Raw genomic sequence first — 22,829 nt, forward strand, 5'->3', positions numbered from 1 at the left:
GTTTGGAGTGATGGCGTTTGTCTTCCCAAGTAACCGTTACGTGTGATGGAGCCCTGCGTTCCTGGAGATGGCTGAACACCTGCCTGCCGATGGGAAGGAGTGAATGAATTCCTTGTTTTGCTTTGCTTGTGTGCGTGGCTTTTGCTTTACCTATTAAACTGTCTTTATCTCAACCCATGAGTTTTTCTCACTTTTACCCTTCCAATTCTCTCCCCCATCCCATTGGGGTGTCGGGGGGGAGTGAGCGAGTGGCTGCGTGGTGCTTAGTTGCCGACTGAGATTAAACCACGACAGCAGTAAATTATATTTTTGGTGCCAGCAATAATTTTGCTCAATATAAAGGATGTGATTGGCCTTCTTGTCAGTGAGTATTCTGAAGTATTTTCTCTCCATAGAAAGCATACGTTTATCAATATTTGTCTCTTTGCATTTTTCTATTTTTTCATTCCATTCTTTGTTGCTTTTTGTACTTTTTCTCTGTGGGCATTTTTACCATTGTCTCAATGTGAGTGGAGGTGATCCCTAGGGAGGCATCAATAATGTGATTCTTTGTGTCTTCTTTCATGGTTTTGTACCAACATTTGGGAAATGAAACAAAACAAGGTTTCTGATCATTTCAAAGTGAGAGCTAGCAGCTGAGGAAATAATTATTGTCACTCTGCTTATTGACAGAATCATTTTTCCTGTAACTTTCTTTGTCCTTGATTTTAGAAAGGATCAGAAGTGTATGAACTTCTCTATCTTCATGTCCCCATACTAGAGCTGAATAAAAAAGATGCATTAATCAAGTGAAAAAAAGCAAAAGAGCTGGAAGCAGAAGCCAGATGAATAGTAATGATGAATAAAATACTTTTTTTTTTTCTTTTTAAACACTGAGAATGATTGGCAAAACACTGCATCAAAGAAAAAAAAAATGCTTTTTCTCACTGCTTATTCTTCCTATCCAAGTCTGGAGACTTTTCTTCTGGGGCTATTTTGTAATTCGATGTACTTTATTGGGCTCAGGAGTAACTGGATGGAATTAGGAGGCCTTGTTTACATAGGCAATTAGCTGGGCAATGACAATGGTGAATGGTGAAAGAAAGCAACTGCAATGGTATTTTGTGTGGAATGGAGTCAAGTTACTGTGGTTTGAGGTTGTCTACTGGATTTAAGCTTCTCAAGGTAGATGAAAGGGAATGACAATTTTGTAGATATTGAAGGGGTTTAGGGTTGAAACTTGCATTTAATTGCACTGTGATGTTAAAGCTAAAAAACAACTGTAGATGTCTGGGAGCATGAATTTAAAAACCAAAGTCTTAATGGAGCGTTGGTAAACTTAATCTTAAGTATGTAACGGTTTTTGATTCTCTGTGTTTTGAACTGAGGTGCTTTCATTTGCTTTGAATCCTCAGTAAGAAAGATGTGTCTCTTTTTTGCTCAGCTTATAGCTTCCTAGGAAAAGCGGAGTGGAATATCTTTCCCTAAATTTTCTATTATGTAGATCATTATTTATGTGACTTAGTATCTCTAACTTCTCTGTAAGGGTGCATGTGGCCAGGGCACTACTAATGCCATTCTAATGCAGTTTAGCTTTCTTGAGTTTTCCTGTGGGCAGCCATTTGAAATGTCAGGTGCTTTTTTTTGCTGTTTCACCTCAATAATGGTTGGAAACTGGAATGTAATGTGCCTCTCTTGCTTTGAGAAAAAAGTTTGAAGAACATTTTAGCAGTTCCAATACTTCACCTTTTTTCTGTTCTTTTCTGAACTGATTTTTCTTTCAACAGCTTTTCTACCTTTGATACTCTGTTAGGTCACCTTGTTGTATTAATGACTGTGGAAGGGGTCCTCACTCCTGTTTTTTAAAAAAGGAACCACTAGAATACATAGCAGCAGATATGGAATCTCTACCATCTAAATATCTAAAAAATTGAATCATTTCCCCTAGCAACATTTTTATCATGTAAATGTTCTCATTACAATAACACTTCATTTTTTGTTGTTTATATTTGACTATTAAGACTATATAGGAAGTATAAGTACAACACATTGGAACATAAAAGGATTGGTATAAAGATTTGGATGGTCTTGATGCATCAGACAACTGCATAAACGTGATTATTCTGCTGAATTTGGTCTTGAGTTACAAATGGTTGCAAATTTTTATTGTGCTTTTTGACTATTTCATCTTCCTTAAAAATACATATGTAATCTTGTTACGAAACCTGGTGTTTCTTTAGTCAATATTCTAAAATGAATAGGCACACTGGACCATAGAAGATAGATAGTTTAGGGAATTTTAAACATCCTGGTCAGTTTAATGCCTCGTATAGCTCTATTGATTTCAGTTAGGATGAATCTCACCTGCTCAGTCCACCTCAGTGTGATTAATTGGTAAAGAAGAATAGCAGAAAACTCATCAGAGACCTGATCTTGCATATTCACTATGTGAATTGTAGCTTATAAGTTTACCTGGAGCATCACTGGTTTCCATGAGACCATATAACACAATTGCTTGTGTATGTGGATCCATTTACGGGAGCATTCTGTGAATAACGACAGAAATTCTAAGGTAAATGCTGTGATCTACCTTTCTGATAGAACATTTGTAGGCAAATATTAACCATGGAAACCGTAGCTACGAATAATTTCTGTTTGAAAGCTACTTAAGGCTTTTGAGTGTGTTTGGCTTGACTTCCTATGTAAAACAGTCTTAGAATTATCTTCTCGTATTCCAGCATCAAGGCCAAGAACAAGTGGTTGCACCAAACATATTTTTCTTGCAAAAAGATTTCAGTCTTCCTCTAAAGTGATGTCGCTTATCTTGCCCTTTGACAAATTTGTTTCAGTGGCGGATTGGTCTCCCTATTTTAATTACATTTAAAAAGTCACATATTTAATTTCATCTTCCTGTAGTTTCAGTTAAAACATTGCCTGGTAGATCAATATTAAAATAATTTCCATTAGTTTGAAACAGAATGTTAGTGTAATGCTACTGGAGGTAGTAGAGAGTATGAATATACTTGTAATAATAGATCAGGTGGTGGTTGCCAGAGAAATCAAACAAATGGCAACATCGACTTCAGTCGGTTGTCACAAAACTGAAAAATGACCAATATCAGAATTTTGCATTCGTACTCTTCTAAGATTTAAAAAAACTTCTGTCAGTAATGATGTAGTGCATTGCTGCTTTTTGTTAAGGGTCTAAATCTGATTAATGATGCTTCCATGAAATAACGAGCAAGTGTTAAAACCTCGTTCTTCCCCTTTTATTTTTTTGATACTGACATTTGGTGTTGATCCAAGCAAAAAGTATATTTCATCTTCTAAATACGTGTAATGCAATGAATTTTAGAAAACAAGAGCTATACACAACTGCTGATTATTTCTTTACTTTTAAATAAAATATGTACTGCATATACAGCATATCTACTACATTTACTTTCGGAATGATTAATTCAATGTTTATTGAAAATTAGATATTTTTCAAATAAAAGCACTTCCATTTCTTTCCTGTGAAAGGGCTCGTGCTCACACTATTATTATTTTTTTGTTGTTGTTCTCTTGTTATCTCTTCTTCCTAGACTGCTGTAAATGACCTGGAAACGTCAGAGCCTTTGTCCCACTGTCTTTAGAAACAAGTTAATTTGTATGGCAGGCTATCACAGCCTTCAAATGGCACATATAAGAAAAGTAGAAGCTTCCCCCTTACATCAACATGATGTATTCCAGCCTTAAAACTTTTATTTTTTTAAGCTTCAATTCAATGCCTAAAAATTTATCTTTTTTTTGTTGTTGTTTTTTAAATGAACATTTGAGAGTTGGGGGGGCCTAATTCAATGAACCTATAAAGATTCAGAAAAGTTCATGGACCAAACACATACACGTTTGCTGAAAGTGCATTTAGTTCATCACATATAAGTAAACAAATTGTCTTGCTGCTTAAGATTATATTTATAGAACAAATGAGACCAGAGGTATAACCACTGATGAAAGTCTGCTGAAGATGGGTTCTGCTTTTCTTGACATGAAAAAACAGAAGTGCTGAGATTAAATGAACCATTATTTGGGTCACTGTCATCTTTCACAGGCACTACAAGTATGTTTGTGCACTTCACCTGCATGAATGCTTAGATGCAACTATTTATTTATACAATTCATCAACTATATATAGTGCTTAATTAAGTCAAGAATAACTGAAAACTTTGTTCTCTTCTTACATTTATTTGGATCACTTTTTTGGTCCTTGACTAAGCAATGGATGTCTGATTTCGGCCTTAGAAAAAATATTTAAGCCTTAGAACACCTTAACTTCCAGCAGAATTACACAGATTATGCTATACAGACTTAAAAAGAAGATCCTTTATAAAGACACAGCCACTGGAGAACATGGCCTTCTGTGTATGTTCTTAATATGATACTTTATTGGCAGAACACATCAAACATGGGGCAGTCCCAGACTCAGTCCTTTCTTCTGCCTCAGAACTGAAATTAACTCTGTGAGGCCATGAAAGGACCTTAACCAAACAATCAGTTGGATTGGAAGTACCCAGTATGTCTCTTTAAACTATCCACTTTGGATGGCGTACTTGAATGCTCATTACAGTTTAGTAAGGTGTAAAGAGTAGGGGTGAAACCATAAATACGCTGTGATGGTGTATTGGGTGTCAGTGCCCAGGTGCTGGCAGCGGGGGCTGCAGGCCGGCCTCTGAGGAGAGGCCCATGCCAGACACCGATGGTTCCAGCCGGGACCCAGTGCAGGGCACAGCTGAGCCCCTCAGCCAAGCAGGTGGCGCCTCTGGGAAAACGTATTTAAGAAAGGGCAAAACGCTGCACAAGCAATGAGGAGTAAGGAAAAAAGTGAGAAACAGCCCTGTGAGCACCAAGGCGAGAGAAAAAGCAGAGGGAAGAGGTGCTCCAGGCACCAGAGCAGATATTCCCTTGCAGTCCATGGAGAGATCATGGTGGAGCAGATATCTACACTGCAGCCTGTGGTAGACCCTGTGCTGGAGCAGGTGGATATTTCGTGAAGGGATTGAGGCCCATGGAGAGCCTACGCTGGAGCAGGTTCTTCTTGAAGGACTGCAGCCCATGCTAGAGAATGAGAAAAGTGTGAGGAGGAAGCAGCAGCAGAGAACTGTTATGGAGTGACCCCATTCCCCATCCCCCCTCCAGGTAGAATTAGCAGAGTTGGAAATGAAGGAATGAAGTTGAGCCTGGAAAGAAGGAGAGGGGCGGGAATTGGAGGAAAGATGTTTTAGTTTTTGGTTTTTTCACCATCAAAGTCTATTTTTAATTGGCAAGAAATTAAATTCTTTTTTCCCCAAGTCAAGTCTGTTTTGCCCGTGACGGCGGTTGGCGGTAAATGAACTCCTTGTCTTTATCTGAACCCATGAGCTTTTCCATCTTAATTTTTCCCCCTGTCCTATTGAGAAGGGGGAGAGAAAGAGAGCGGGTTGGTGAGCATCTGGCAGCCAGCCAAGGTCAACCCACCACAGATGGTTATGTCATTTATGTCAAAGGATTTCATTTACTGCTCTACAGAGCACTTATACAAAATTGTTTGGTTTTCAGAAACTTTGGTGGCAATACATTTTGGTTTTCCTTTTGGAATTTATTTGTTTATTTGCTTTTTAGAATTTGCTTTGGCCCAAATAGGACAGTTATAACTGTTAAAAATCTGGGGAGCTAGATATGCTGACTTTTTCTATGCTCTTAAAAACTTTCATGAAATATGAATTTCTCTAGACCTTACTAGGCTGTGCTCTGCAGCAGATCTCATTCACTTGGATTTTTGTGAAAGTTTCCTGAGTGTAAATTATTTCAGACAGAATATTACGGGTTGAGTGAACTGGAATTTTCCAGTGAAACTTTGGCTTAATCTCCAGTGCTTATATAATTAGCTTAATCCCAACATAGACTTAACATGTTTACCCATATTAAGTTCATTTATATGGGTAACGCTTGCGCGCCACCTCTGAACCAGCAGACAGTAACTGACTGCTGAGAGGCACAGGGGCTTGAACAGTTTTTTGAACTGCTTCTCAGCTGCTTCCTGGCTCTGTGAACACTTACAGTCCATTTCATGGCAAAATTAAACATTAGTTCAACCCGTCACTGGAGGTAGTTTGAGACAACATGCTTGACTTTGCTTTGAAACAGCCACTTACAGCTAAGAGGGATCTTGCTGCCTCTCAGCTTCTAGCTGGCACTGGATAATTGAGACAGTTTCTAGTTGTGTGAGTACCTTTCCTTCACTCTGTACCAGTATAAATCACCCCTTTCTCATTCCAGCCCAAGCTGCTTCAGAGAAGCATCCCCATGACCAGGCACCTGTCCCCACTGGGATTAAGCAGGCACCAGTAGCTGCTACTCCTTAGAGGTGTCCAGCACATAGCGGTAGGGTTTGTGCAGTGCTGTGCACTCCGTCCTTGCCTTTGTGGAACAACCGTGAGTGGAGAAAGTCAGAGGAGGCTCACGGAGACACTGGTCTCCACAGAGGGGTCACAAACTAGCAGTGGCATTTTCCTTTGGGCTGAAGCTGATGGTAAATGGTGTAAACACTCCTCGCAGAGACTCTGCAGTTGGTTTGTGCGGGAGCTGGTCAGAGCAGTACCATTAACACAGCCTGTTACTGACTGAGTCTCACTTAAGAGGTAGTTACTAACAGCTGAGAAATAAACAGCTTCCTAAACTGCTTCTCAGATGAAGTCTCTGGTATACAGCCTTGTTCTACTTCTTTTGCATTCATGGGTACACATGAAGAACAAGGATGGCAAGCTCTGTCACAAGGCCTGAGTACTGGTGTGATTTTCCTTGCTATCTACTTAACTCACAGTTACCCTGAGCTAGTGCATTTGCTGCTTTGATATTTGGGACATTGAGTCTCAAGTGTGGGTAGGTGTGTGGGTCTTATTCTAGATAATATTCCTACTGAGGTCTAGGGTCGTGTGTCTAACTGCTGAATGCACACTGCACAAAGGCTGAAGATATGTGATTTGGACCTTAGAAAAAAATACTTTATCAAAGATAAAGTGAGTGCTTAGATAGTGGATGATAGGAACATTGGCTAAACCTTTTTGTGTGAATCTTGCAACATATTCCATATTCCATTACTGTTGCTGCTTTATTTGACAAGATACTGCTGATGGTCTTCCTCTGATAGCAGGCCACGGGAAAATTACCTATATTTTTTTGGGAGGATTTTATGACACATCCCCTAACTAGCACTTATATTGGTTTCCTTACAGCTCAGAATGTGCACCCTTGCTCAGTTAGAAAGTTAATTCTCTGCTATCCCTTGGAGAGAAGTTTGATTGTCAGATTAGATGAAATGCACATTACACAGAATGGGGCTGCAGTAGAAGAAATAAGACCAATGAGTACTGGGCTGGTGCCAATATTTCAGAAGTAAACGTGTTTGGTAGAAAGTAAGGTTTGTCCTTCTGTTCTTATATCAAGAAAATTTTGATGTCATATTTCTCACTTTAAACAGCGAGAAAAGGAGTTTAGTTTTAGTTGTGCTTGGCATATTCATCTTGGGTTTGTGCATTGGGAACTCTGGTGCTTATCACCAGAGTTGTAAGTTTTGATAAGTTTAGTTGTAAGTTTTTGATAACATATTAACCAAAAGGAATAAAAGTTGGTTTTGAGAAACTGATTTACAAATTAAAAAAAATAATAATTATTTAAATTTTCAAAGTGGTCCAGCTAGGTCACATTTTTCAGACTTCTTATTTAAATGAAAATTCTAAGATTCTCATGTCAAAATGAAACTTTTAAATTATGGCTAGTTATAATACAAAATTTTAAAATAACTTCATGTAACTTTATCAGCTAGAGAAATGAAATATTTGCAATTAATTCACAGGTTTTTTCCTTCTTGTTGTTTTCCATTCTTTTTCTTTTCATTTTGATCTGTAACAGGAAAACCTTTCTGAAGTCTCAAAATTTCTCATGTTGGAGACCTAATTTTCAGTGGGCTTTTCTTGAATTTCTTAAATTGAGTTTTTTAATTTTCACATATTCAAACTCAAATATTAGTTTTAATTTTCCTCATAACTTTTTCGGTGTGTCTTTTCAAATATCATCTCTAGCTCTCATTTAAGACCTAAGGGAACGCTAATGAGAACGGAGGTTGAATATATTGAAAATAGGACACCTTTTGGGGTAGTATTCAAAAATAAGGAACTCAAAATCACTAGAAAGCCTTAACCTATTCTATATATTGTGTACTGAAATAGGTTAAGTTAAGTCACTAAATGATACACATAAGTCTGGAATAAATTTTTGGGAAATCAACCTAGCAATATCTTTTTCCATATATAAAAAGACAAAATGCAGTAGAAACACAACCTGATGTAACCAAATAGACCTATTGCCTGATTCAGTTTCTCATGAATAAAAAAAAGACCCCAAACATTCTGTGAGGCTGCAGTGCACTCCTAAGAAAACAGCAGCCAAATGAAGTCACATTAAAAAAAAACACTTTGGTTCAACATACTTACCTGTTTGGAGGCTGTTCACTGTATGTATTTATTAATATTTCAATTTATTTCAATGGCCTATACAAAAAAATAATATACAGGTAAAGTTTTTCCCTCCCAGACTCCCTCCCGTATCCCCAGAGGCACCCAGTCAGCCTTCTGCAGCAAAGCTCCCATTCATACTGTTCCCTGCCATCAGTGGCCTTGGGAACACAGAGCCACAGAAGTTTGAGTGTTTATCTGGCAGCTACACAGAAGGTGCTGCTGAAGCGTTATTTTAGAAACTTGCTACCCTATGGTATATAGCAATTTACAGGAATTTGAAAAAATTCCCAGCATAACACAGCTTATATAAATACTTTGACTGAAAACTTTCAGAACCAATTTAATTCTGAGGAAATGACTGTTCTCTCTTGCCTCTGTATATATTTTTTAATAGTCCTCTTCTAAAACTTCTGACAGAGCATAAGATTATTTTCTGAAGAAGCTGGAAAATATTTACAGACTATTTGAAACCACTGATTGAATCTGAAGGGCTTGAAACAATTACGCACTGTGATAAGCAAGGGATAAACTTTTAGTATTACCAGTGAATGTATAAATAAATAGTGAAGCAATTTAAAGGAAATATTCTTTTAAAACATCCCACAAGAACAACAAAACACATTTTGGGGGAGAGGGAGCATGCTTTTGATCTTTCTCAGCTAAGAGGCTGATTTTAGAGGAAGAGTTGTTTGTCCTGAAATGAATACAGAGCAATCCTTCAAAATACTAGTACCAGAATCCAGGACTTTCTGCACTCCAGTATCAACCTCTACCATGAGATCTAAAGGATCCTGTTTGTGTAAGTGTGAACTGAATCACGTCCTAAGTCTGCTGCCTGGGAAAAACAGCCAGTAGCTATCTTCTGTTGACCAGCTCTTCTCAGAAGTTATATGTATTCCATGCAATATATTTTTTTTCCTTCTGACAAAGCTGTGTTTGTGTTTCAGCTAGCAGTATTTCAAACATTGTTGTTTGTCCAGATAATACCTAGTTTCTTGTATTTTAAGAACAAAAAAGTAATAACAACAATAAAAAAAGCATGAGTTAATTCTTTTAATAAACCTTCAGCTTATTCAAGAGAAGGCTTGTTCCCAACACAATACGCAGAATTCAAGGATGTGACAAACAAGGCTATGATAACTTTTTCACAATTGAAAACTTAATCTGTTGCAAAATTAATCACATATTTGATTACCCAAAAGAACAAATACATTCTGTCATGTATTGGGGGGAGGGGGGGGGGACGAAAGGTAATTAAGACAACATCTCATGTAATGTTTACCTGGTAAATTTCTGATTATCCATCTGTGAAAGGCCATTACTGTTAATGAAAAAGTACTATGTAGTACAAAGTAGCTATAGGCATACTCATTTAATTTTTCAATACCCTACTATATTGGAATTCATGACACCTTTAAACCAAATGAAAGAACAGACATCTAATAATTGTTTGGAGAAAAACTGATAAATAAAGATTAAGCTTGAAAATTGTCCAGGCCTTAAGATGGCAAAATAGTGTATTATCACTGATCTTTATAGGCAGCTGAGAAGATCAGTAAGAAACATTATTAATATCAGCTGCAGAAGCAAACAAACTTGGACTTTTATTCACTCAAAGCTCTGCATAGTTTTGACTAGACTTTTATCTACTCTGATTTGGCTGTTTGCTCTAATGTCCAATGTCATTCAGAATTTCTTTTCCACGTTTGCCCTTTTACCCTTTTTCATTGCTCTAACTTCTCCTCATTTCCTTTTTCCACCTCTTTCAGTCTAGCTTCAACTAGCTCTAAGTACCCTTCACCCTATTAAAAATGTGAATTAAAACATTGTTGCCAGCCATCACATAACTTATTCTGTCTGCTTTTTTTCTTCTGCCTTTCTGTGTTGGAACTGTTTTAGCTCATAGCCCTTTCACACAAAAAATGATGTATTTCTCTAAGCAAAGGACCTAACATATTGGAGCCCCATGCTATATTGATCCTTAGTTACAACCCTAAGAAGCATGATTAGCATCCATAATAATACTTGGTGTCAGCTTGAATTAAATACACTGCAGTCTGTGCTTGACATATGCTTATTTTATAAGTCTATAGGAATGAAATTGACCTTAAAGAGAAGACTATCACATAGGTACTTGAAAGCTGATATGTTAATAATTGAAAATGACTTATCTCAAAAGTAACATTTATGGTCTCATAGCACAGAGCAAGGTTTTTAGTCCATGTTAAGAGCTGCCTGTGTTTATCTGCATACATAAATGACACTTACATTTGAAAGTATAATTTCAATACAAACTAGATCACAAATTACATTCTCAAGACCTTTCAGTAGTAGAAGTTGACTTAATATCTGCCAGGTATTATTCTGAACATGTATTTTGTGTTACAGAACATGGGAATGTAACTAACTAGGTTACATACAAACTAAGTCTGTTAGAGTCCACCATCCAGCAATTCACTAAGAATGTGGACCTAGTCCCGCTGAAATGCATAGGAATTTCACCATGGACTTTCAGTTGATGTGATGCTGTGAATAATGAGATGTTTCTGGGTTATACACATTTCATTAGAAAATTTATATCATGCTGTCCTTTTATGAAGACCACATTGTACACATTATGATGCAGACTGAAAAAAATGTCATTATTTGAGACATAATAAAAACAACTAGTAGAGTATGTCTGTTTTGCATTTCTTTATCATGAAGCATGAGGGATAAAAGAACTTCCTGTCTAATGTAGGTGTTTCAGTGGTCCCCATTCCTGGAATGGCTGAGCACAGCATTCGTTTACAGATTTAGGCTGTGTATTATTATATGATATAACAAGAACTGTGTTTGAGCAAATATGAGCCATTGTCTGGGAATGCCTATAAGAAGAGCAGAATACAGACAGAACAAGGCAGGAAATTTGGGTTTCTTTATAGCTTCCTTGGAGAGGTTTCCCCTGGGTTCTAATACCAATGATATGCTGAGTATGTTAATTCAATTTAGTATTATATCACTATTGGTGGAGGTAAAATAATGATGCATTAAATTCAGGCTAAACTATAATGGAAATCCTATATTCACTATATGTGTATTAAAACCAAGTGAGTTCATTATACCACTAAAATAAATCCCAAAGAAATTCAGGACAGAATTGTTAAACTGCTATTTTAAAGTGTCATCAGTTGAGTCAGTCTCTGTAACTAGAGATTGTCCTTGATCTCTTTCCAAAAGCAACCAATCCTTTAACCCTCCCAGAGGAAAAACACTTCACATAAAGAAGTAAGCCTCCTCCACTTTCAAAATAAAAGTGTATTTAATATATTAAACATTTTTTCTGTGAGGGTGACTGAGCACTGGCACATATTGCCCAGAGGGGTTGTAGAGTTTCCATCCTTGGAGACACTCAAGAGCTGTATGGACACTGTCCTGGGCACCCTGCTCTAAATAATCCTGCTTCAGCAGGTGGGGTGGACAAGATGACCTCCAGAGGCCCCTTCCAATCTCAGCCATTCTGTGATTAAATGATAAGTTACATTTTCTTGTTGGAATCACTTTCCTATTTCCTCTCAGAATTCTCAGGCAATATATGTATTGCTCATTGTGCAATTGCTCAATGGCAAGAAATCCATAGCTGTAGATGGTGAGAGGAAAGGATTTGGGGACATACCAGCTGCTGGTAACATCCAGACTGGAGTCAGTACTTATGCTTCAGAAAATGCTTTCTGCTAATAGAGGCTGGGAGGATTACTACATTATTTGAAAGAAGATCTGCTGTAGGTATTTTAGAAAGATGTTAATAACTGTAAATGAGGATGTTTTACTGTGGCTTCATTCATGTAAACATCCTTAGCATGAGAAAAATTAATTTTTACCATAGCTTATTCTTCTAATATGTTAAGATCTTAAAATATTAATCAATGTTATCTTCTGCTATTTATATATGAGGATTCAGGAAAAATTATGAAATAGAGTGTGGGAGATTTAAGAAAGATGCTTTCTGTATATGGTTTCATACAACAGTCAGTCTGACACTTCTTACATATAAGCTCCTGCTGTATCTGACATTTATTGGGTGAAATCTTCACTTTGATATCCAAGAGAAATAGTTATTATAAAGAATTCTGTTTTAAAATCTATTTTGCATATGCCAGTTTCTATTTAAAAAGTTCTTTCTAGCTAAATCAAAGCTTCTTCACTGGCATGCTGAAAAACTCCTCTAAGCAGCACGTCTCTGCCAGATTTCAGCTTCCTAGCCCCAGCTACTTCTGTGCTAGATGTTTGCAAAAAGTGGCAGTGAAATATATGATGGTGAAAGTGTTTTGTTCAATAATTGTAATTTCATTCAGTCTGAACTGTTTCAACTCCCCCTTCTCATGTCCACAAATTTTTCCTTGAACAGATACCAGCTCTTGATATTTGGATAGGAGACAGAGAAAGGCTAAGAAAGGATTAGTGGAGGAAATGTCAGGCAGCCTTTACTTTTCTGGAAATATTTTCACTGAAAATATCTGAGTATAAAATATATGCAATGTCCATGGTACCTCCTTTTCCAAAATGAGGACTTGGTATTATAGCTACTTTTTCCTCCAAATGGAAGGACAACAAGACTCTTCAGAAGCATCTCAGCTCATTCATAAATACACATAAAAAGCTCTTAGTGGCTCACCAGTGATCTACTTTCTTTCCCAATGCACACAACTTCTCAGAGGTCTCTGCATCCCCAAGTGAGTGAGGTCTCGCTCTGCTTGAAAAACTGACAGGAGATAGCAGGGTCCTTATGGCTATACCTAAACTAGTAGTGTAGGCTACGTTTCTGGATCTAGGTGAGTGCTGTGGTCTGTACTGGAGCTGATTTGATCTAGGTGTGCACTAGCCTCTTCCCACTGCTTGAGAGAGAAAGAAGCAAAGGCAGCGGTATGAGAAGACAATGCACTGCACTCTAGGCATGAGTCTCATCTGGAGAAACAGGGCACTGGGATCCTGGAGAGCTGCACCAGGAACAAGCTCTGGTATGGCATCTGTTTGACTTAGCCTGACAGCTTGAAAACTCTGCTGCTGTAAGCATAGGAAACTTTCCATATGCAGAAGTGTTATCGTGACTCTTATTTCATTCTCCAAACCACACCCTAATTCAGGTTAGATTTATTGGTTTTTCTTTGTTTCTTTTTGTTTTAAGAACTATCTGGTAGGTCTAAAAGACTTGAAATCAGCGTGCTCCATTATTTGAATTTCAACATCTGGCCTATTTTAGCCCAGAATATGCTGTAATGTGAGAAAGACCAACTGATGTCCAGACAATAATGGAAAAAATCTCTGGCTACTTAAATATCACTAATAATGAAGCTTGGGGACTGTTGTATGCTGTTTCTGCTAGGTGGACAACAGCTGCCAAGTCAGGGTTCAATGGATTCTATAAATGAAATAAACCTTTCATATGGTCAGATTGTTGTTTATTTTGTGAAGTTACTGGATTGGGTAAACTTTTGCCTTTCTTTTAGTAGGTTCTCTATAATTTTCCCATTTCATAATGTGTTAGTTGTTATGGAAACATTTGTCATTGGCATGAGTCAAGCTTAGTCATAGCCACATGAGCAAAATAAAACTGGCTTATATATTAGTTGAACATTTATGTAAAGGTTTGGGAACTAATAAAGATTTTTACAATATTTGTGGCTGTGCATATGTGCGTATGTACATAAATACATATACACAAATCATGAAGTTGTGATGTCCAGTCTTTTATCCTCATAGGCTTGAAAGAAAGTTAAGTTATATGAGGTGTCCTAAGAGAGAATCCAGTGAAAACATTTGTCATATGATCCTATTGTATATTCTGTATGTCATACATTCTGAAGTGAGTTCTTTTTGGAGCTGTGCTAGGGTTGTGTTAAAATCTACAGGACATGTAAGAAGTACACAGTAATTATTTATACTTCATTTCCCATTTTGTCCTCTGTGTTATTTGTTTAGTGCATTTAAGAACAATGAACACCTTGGTCACTTTTCTCCATGCTTCTCATTCCTTCCACAAATCTAGAGCTACATGCTAGGCTGAATGAAAATAAAATCAGTACTATGGGAAGATCTGTGGTACAGGAAGGCAGAAGACCTTTTGCACCATTTTTGCATTACATAAACAGTCATTTTGTATGAGCTGAGGACAGCTACACAACAGACGAAATAAAAATAGCTATAGACTACACATTTAATGTCAAATATAATGTTAAATATGTGTGGCCTATGACTTTTTTTTAAAATATCCTTTAAAAGTAAATGAAAACTCTTTGATTATAACTGAATAAACACCCAGGCAAATGGTTACATGTATAATTAACCATAAAGAGCTACAAATGATAATATTTTCCTTTTTGGTCACCTAGAAAATAAAACATATGTAAATACAATAAAAAAATGCTTATTTGTAGATGAAATGGATTTGCATGGAGATATCGGCACAATTTCTGCAAGCATGTAATAAAAATAAAATGTTCTTTTTTTCTCTTTGGTTTTCCTCCCCCCCCCCCAAGACTTTATGTTTAGGATAACTAGTTACTTTTTGTTTTAGAAATCTTCACTTGAGATTCAACTCTGTTCCATTCTGAATTGGACAAAATCTAAGACAGGTGAAACTGGGAATTCATGTATAAAGCATCTCTGTAAATTAAAAATAATAGAGCTAGGAGCATGATGACTTACCAATAGCAGTATCTGCTTAACACCCAGATTAAATTAAAACATGTTTTTGAATTGTAGCTCTGGCCATGAAGTTCCAGTCCCTCTTTCCGATTGCCTAATTGTCTGATTTCTAAAATGCCATGCATGGGAGAGGTGATCTGTATTTCCTGAAAGTAACAAATTTGGAACTGAGTTAGGCTCATCTCACCTACCCTTAGCCAAGTGAAAATACATTTTCAATACTAGCATAGTTGTCTAGACCATCTTTATGGCTATGAGGGAGCAAAGTGGAAGGCTTCTTCCAAGAACAAGCAATGAAAACCCTCTTAGTTACCTAGCTATGGATGGGATGAATTAATCACTTCCTTGCAGTGCTCATCTCTATACATTGGCTGTAAATGGGGCTTAAACAATGAATGTAAACTAGCTACGTGATTAGAATCTTACATTAGGTGAGATGAATCTTACTTTACTTGTTTAGAAATTCCTATGTTTTGTTTGAGACACTTCCTCAGCAAGAGATCAAAACATAATCATTGTCTTCCTCTGAACTAATGAATTCTATGACTACTGTATCAAACATTGTTTTCTACCTTATTTCAGTGTGTTTGTTAGCTTTTTCATTCAAGACTTACGAAATGTAAGCTTAATGTGCTTTCTTTAGGTCTCCATCATATCAAACTTTTGCTTTAAGTTGTGCATTGCATCATTTCACAAATGTGTCATGCCTCATTCTTTTACATGTTTTTTTCCTGACAGTTTATATTTTCTTGACTGTCTCTTTTCATAAGTTTTATATCTTTCCCAACTGCTTATAGTCTCTTGACGGTTCCCCTGATGCTTAGGAGGGTTTTCTCTACTGATTACATGATTCTCAGAATGATTCCTCTTTATTGGTATCATCACTTTTACTTCAGCATGAGTTGTTTCTCCCTGTACCAATTGCAAGAATATAATTTAGATCCTCAATGGAGACTACAGGTAGGTTTTTCAGACTTGCTAAGCCTTGTCTTGTCTCTTCTCCCATTAATGACAATGATAAACTCTCCCTAATTTCAGAGGAACAGAATTAGGAGGAAGCTAAAGGCTTTCATTTTGTGAAAAGCAATTCCTTTTTTTTCTTTTTTTTTTTTTTTACTCTTTTAAGATGTTTTACACTTCTAAGATGTCTTACAAAAGGTGCCATGCAAAATATCTCTGATCCTCTGAAACTTGTGGACTTAGATAACAGTTTCTTATTTATTCTTATTTTCTTATTTTGCGAGAGGCAGAGGCAAAGCCATTTTGGCTGCAGAAAAAGCATACTAAACCTGGGTTAGCTGGCTATTTGAACTCGGTTAACAGCTGTTTTATCCCACTGAATAGCAACACTATATCAGTGATTCATTTTGATCTGTGTCTAATTTTATTTCTTCTATCTATGGGGAAATATGATTTTTTCATGAAATTTAGGATACAGCTAGTGTTGGTTAGCATAGCTTCACTGGAGCATTGCCTAGTTTCATGACTTCAGGGTCTGAATTAGAGACTGGAATGACATAATGTATTCCCAGCTATTTATGTGGCTCTTCAACCAGTTTTATTACTACTGGCCTAATAAACATTGTAGTAGTGGTAGCTTTGTTTGAACAGTGAAATAAGTAAGTAAACAAATAAAAAATTGCAAGGATTTCCAGCAGATTTATGAAATAGTTCTTTTTCCAATGACATAAAGATGGGATGGAATAAAACAGAACAATATCAATAAGCCAACATTTATAAACAATGTATATAAAAAGAGGGTTTAAAATGTCTTAAAGTATTGGACTAGGTCTTTTTTCTGTCACAGTTTTAAATTAACTTCAAATGAATTAAGCAAGTTTATGCCAATTTAAAGATCTGACTTCTCTGTGGGATTACAACAGCTTTAGTACTTTTCTTTGTCATTGTGGACATTAACAGTTGTGGTGGGAAACAAGGAAAGAATTTGGAAAATTTTAGAATTCAAGATTTGTATATTCTTAATAAAATGGTCTTGCCTTCAAGAGAAAAATACTCAGTACTGTTGGAAAACATTACAGGTTCTTTAGGAACATCAGTTTGCTTTGCTTAGAAAAGGCTTATACTTAAACACATTATAATTTCACAGAAGTTGATTGATATTTATATGTATTGTTATAGCTTTATTACAGTAGCAACCCTAAGTATAATTATGATAAAGTTATGATCCCAACCCAAAATTAATGATATCTGAATGGATCCCCATAGATATTCTGGAGCTTCCCAGTAGTTGTCAGTATAGCTGAAAGGGGCTTAATAGTGAATTAATGATTTAACTTAAGGGTATATATGAAACATATTTTCACAATGCATTATAAGCCTTCTATATTTTTTTATTTAAAAGAACTTCTTACAATATGGGGTTTTTTTTGTGTGTGTTGCTTTTCTTTTTGCAGAGTAAGTAAACTAGGTGAAATAAGTACATTTGTAGGATTTATTATTTCTGAATTCTGTAATATTTACAGAGAAGACAAAGTGCTTGTGGAGCTACCACTGGGGAAAAGGGTACGTTCAATAACATTTTGAAAAATCAGCACTTACCCAGGGATTTATTGTCTATCCAAAAAGAAAATAATATATATTCTTGCTAAAATTTTGAGATGACATATATTGAAGGAATAATTAACAATGCAGGGGATAAATCAATAGTATAAACCAGTCTGGATTGTGCATTGATGTAAGTTTATATGTTTTATAAGCCCCAAATGGAAGACGATGTGTCTGCTGTGAAGAGCATAGCTTTGTGGACATGAAATGGAAGAGTATATTCTGGTAAGTAACAACTGTGGAAAGGGTTTGAGAACCACAGACAATCAGTTAAGTATCAGGTCCCAGCATGATTAACAGGTGTCCTGATCTGGTCTTTGAATGTATGAACAAAAGAATAGTCACAGAAATAGCTAAAATACATTACAATTATAAAAATAATTGAGTCCCATTGTGTTCATTTGGGGAATCAGTAGTTTCAAAAGGTTGTCAATAGATTATAAGGATTCTTCCCCCTCCTCCTTCTCCCCCCAGAAAAACCCCAAACCCCAGTGTAACCTGGAAATGACCTGTTTGCATAGTCAGCATGTGCAAACATTCATACATTCTGACCTGTATGCTTTAAATTGGGAGTAAGGAATTTTCAACGACTGAGTTTATCTGAATATCAAGCCATCTGACTAATTAAATACTTGCCCGGGGAACAGATTTCTGACTGAAGATAATTCCTTAACCTGTCAGAAAAAACATCTTTCAGAGAAGACTAGATTCAAAGATTGAAAGTTGAAACTAAAAAATGGGGACAAAATGAAAGACAGGTCTTAAATTGGGAGTAAGGAATTTTCAACTACTGAGTTTATCTGAATATCAAGCCATCTGACTAATTAAATACTTGCCCGGGGAACAGATTTCTGACTGAAGATAATTCCTTAACCTGTCAGAAAAAACATCTTTCAGAGAAGACTAGATTCAAAGATTGAAAGTTGAAACTAAAAAATGGGGACAAAATGAAAGACAGGTTTTTAATGACAAAGGTAATTAAATTGGAGCAATTTGTTCAGAGATCTGGTGAATTTCATGCTATGTAAGAACTTCATATCAGGACTGTATAGTTTTATGAAAGATGTGCTATAGACCAAACAGAAGTTGAGGGCTTGATGTAGTAAGGTTCATTATCCTTTTGCATGCAGGATTTGCTGGTTTCTGTTTCCAGTATTTGAAATTCTAACCCTGGTATTTATTAGGAGTGTGCTATTTGCAAGAGAAATATGGCCCATATGAATAGCCAGAGTGCAGTTTTGGCACCCACAGCACTTCTCATAAAACAAATAAGGCCTGAAAAGACAGCAGCGAAAATGGCAACAGAAGGAATTCCACCTACATAACAAAAAAAAAAAAAAAAAAAGAGATATCTCCGAAAAGAGGGGCACAGTTCTGTAACTGGACACAGCGTGGAGGTGGGAGGGAGAGCCGGGTGGAGAAGCTGAATGTTGTTTACTTCACAGTGGCTGGGCCAGCTTGGAGGGTCTCCCTGTGGATATCAGAAATGCCACACAAACACAGAGAGTAATTTAAGGGCTCAGCTGAGCTGGAGGCAGTCTGTGACTGCTGAATTCCTCCAATGTGTCAGCTCATCTGGAAACACCCAAGCATGAGTGATAAGGGTGGGTAGGAGGAACAGGTTGCTTCTGAAGAGTGATGATATGTTTTTAGGGGCCATTATTGCAGCTAACCAAATGTCATAATTTCTGTGAAAAATGGTTCTATTTTGGAACAAAATAATAGGGATTAAAAAAAAAAAAAGACTATTGTAGGGAAATAAAACACATTTAAAAAAAAAATATATAAAAAGAATAGTTTATTTTGGAATGCCTAAATATCTTACTGTCCTTGCTGTCTTTCACTTTATAGGAAAGTATCCCCAGGGTTTCTTGCCTCTTTATTGTCAGCCATGTGACCTTGTTACAAACAAATGGTACAAGGTATACGGCCCTTGAGGCAACACAGTCAGATGGAATTCTGGGGTTCCTACATATTCTGAATATATATATAACTGAGGGAATTCTGAAGTATAGGCCATACATTCCCTCTTTCCCGTCTTCTTACTGGGTCAATCAGTATAGATTAACCAGGGCCAGCTTTTAGGATGCACTACTTGCTAAGCAAAGTTGACAGTTGGTAAATTTAGTTTCAAGCTAAGCCTATAGGCTACTTCTGCTCTATAATTTAGATGTGGAATTTAAGTTTTATGATGCTTTATGCAGCACCCAGGTCAGATTCAATAACACTAATTGCAGAGTAGGAGTGGTACTCTGCTTGGAGGTAATGCCACAAAATCTTTCTCAGCTGCCACACTCCCTTCCGTGCAGTTGCAGGTACCTTTTTTCTTTTAAACTTTTCCTGCCTTTCTGTTCTATTCCTACAAATAAGGTGTGGATCAGCGCATGGAGGAAATTCTCAATGAATGGAGAGGGGACACAGGACTGCAATATGCCACTTTGTTTAAAAAAAATGTAACATTTCTAAAAATTGCACTGCATTACACTTGTATGAACTGAGGGAGGAGATATGTTTTTAATAAATTGATTTCTGTCCTCTGAGTTCAATGCCTCAGAGGTGCATCCAAGTATTGCTAGCCACTATAAAAGAAGTTAGATTTGTTCATCACCACCCCCCACCCCCCCTGAAAGCACTGTAGCAATATCCCACAGTTTTCAGAAGGCCAAATTGCACAATCTTGCAATTAATGCAATTTGACTAATCTCAAAGTCATTAGTTCTGTTCCTTTAATAATTTTCATAGGACTTATCATCAAGAAAAGTAATGCTTAAAGTCAAATGGGAAAATATATAAAAATCTGAATTAAAAGCAAAACTATCATGATTTAATGCATGGCTGGTGCCCTTTTTTGAACACATCAAATTAAATTTCCAAGAAAAATAATAAGAAAATGGATTACTTGTACTTATACTCAAAATTTGGAAGTAAATTAGCATGTGAATTTTCTCAGGCAGTAAAACAGAAACTCGTGACCCATTTTCTTGTAGAACAGCAACATTTGGATAAGTGCAATCATCTCAAGTAAAATGTCTTAAGTCCCCAGAATATACATTTTGTGTGTGTATGTGTGTGCGTGACCATGAATGCATATATTAACCTTTTCTTTTACAGTGGATTAATTTTGCACAGCTATAGTGTTATGCTAAACATAGAAATCTTTGTTTCTCAGCCAGGTTTGAAGAATGAGGAAGGCTGCTGTAGGTCAGCTTCGTAGGATCGTATCCTTTGGTGAAGCCAGTGTTCTCGGGATGTGTGTGTGTGTGTGTGTGTGTGTGATAGGATCATATCCTTTGGTGAAGCCAGTGTTCTTGGGGTGTGTGTGTGTGTGTGTGTTAAAAAAAAACCAAAAACCAAGACAAGTCTTTCTTTTCATGTTTCCTGTCTTTAATATACACAGTCCTGGTTTTGTATTTTTCTGAGTTTTAGACTGCAACAGTGTTTTTTCTGCAATGTAGGAAATTTCAGATTTGTTTGGAGTCCTGGAATGAGATCTCAGAGCAGCAGTGGATGAGAAATAGGCCAGCATTTCCAAAGATAGTTAGGACTTCACCTTGCAAGCTTTTCCCATGTCAAATAGATTTATGTGGACTTTCTCCATGTTACATGACATTCACCTGTCACTGTGCTACAGGTTAGCCCAAAGCCTGTGCAACACTGAGGCTTTACTTTGAACGTTTTCAGATGAAGATTTACTGGAGAGAAGAGCTCAGGGTGGAAAGAGAACTTTCTTTCCTCTCCCCCTCATTACTGGCTCACATTGTACATGCACCATCTCATGTGATATGGATTAAGCTGTACAGTCCCCTGATATTCCTCACTCCATTGAGGCTTTCATCTACCCCTGAATTTAAAAGAATATAAATAGTGTGTAACAGCCCTTGGCACATAGTTAATTGCAGCCACAGAAAATATATAAGATTAGCCTTTTTTAATACTGTGTTTCTGTTCACTGTAAATAACAACCTTAATTTATTTTATGATTCATGACATTATTCATACCCCTGACATCATATTCTCATCATCAGACAACAACGATGAAGCTTCGTTATGAAAGATGATAAATCATCTAATAAAATTTTGTTGCTCTTGATTCACAGAAAGAGAAGAATATTTGAATGCCACTGCAATTTCTAGATTATTGTCTTTTATTTACCATTGCGTTGATAACTCTTTCTATCATACAGTTGTTTCTCCATACTAATTAGGTTAACTGAAGCAAGACAAATACACATTGGGCTGTTTTATATAAAATTAACATTTCACACATGAGGGTGCTTTTTCTAAATGTATATTAATGTCTTCTACACCATCTGGCAGATTCATCCACCTAATAAGCTCAATAAGGATTTTAGACCTGTTCAGATTTCAAATTTCAAGTTCTATTAGGCTCACTCTTTTCTATAAGTATGCTGTCATAGATTGCACACTTAATAAAATAGATCCTGAAAAGGGAATAATTCTTGGACTTGATTTTGTGATCACAACATTATCTAAATACAGTTTCTTTCAACTTAATTATGCCCTGCAAGCACCAGGGTCAGAGAAGAAGGAGGGGGAGGAGGTGTTCCAAGTACTGGAGAAGAGAATCCCCTGCAGCCCATGGAAGAGACCATGGGGGAGCAGGTATTTCCCTGCAGCCTGTGGAGGGGACCATGCTGGAGCAGGTGGATATTACCTGAAGGAACTATGGCCTGTGGAGAACGCACACTGGAGCCGATTTATCCTGAAGGACTGCAGCCCTTGGAGAGGACCCACGCTGGAGCAGGGGAAAAGTGTGAGAAGGAAGGAGTGGCAGAGAGGAGCTGTTATGGACTGGCTGCAAACCCCATTCCCCATTCCCCTGTGCCACTCGGGATGAGGGCAGTGGGTAGAGGAATCGGGAATGAAGGAGTGAAGTTGAGCCTGTTTTGACCATGATGGTAACTGATAAGCGATTTCCGTGTCTTCATCTCTGTCCACAAGCTTTTCCATCTTATTTTCTCCCTGGTCCTGTTCAGGAGGGGGAGTGAGAGAGAGGCTGGGTGGGCATCTGCCTGCTGGCCAAGGTTAACCCACCGCACAATAAAATCC

Source organism: Aptenodytes forsteri, unplaced genomic scaffold, assembly GCF_000699145.1.
Source record: "Aptenodytes forsteri isolate BGI_AS27 unplaced genomic scaffold, ASM69914v1 Scaffold433, whole genome shotgun sequence".
NCBI lineage: Eukaryota > Metazoa > Chordata > Aves > Sphenisciformes > Spheniscidae > Aptenodytes > Aptenodytes forsteri.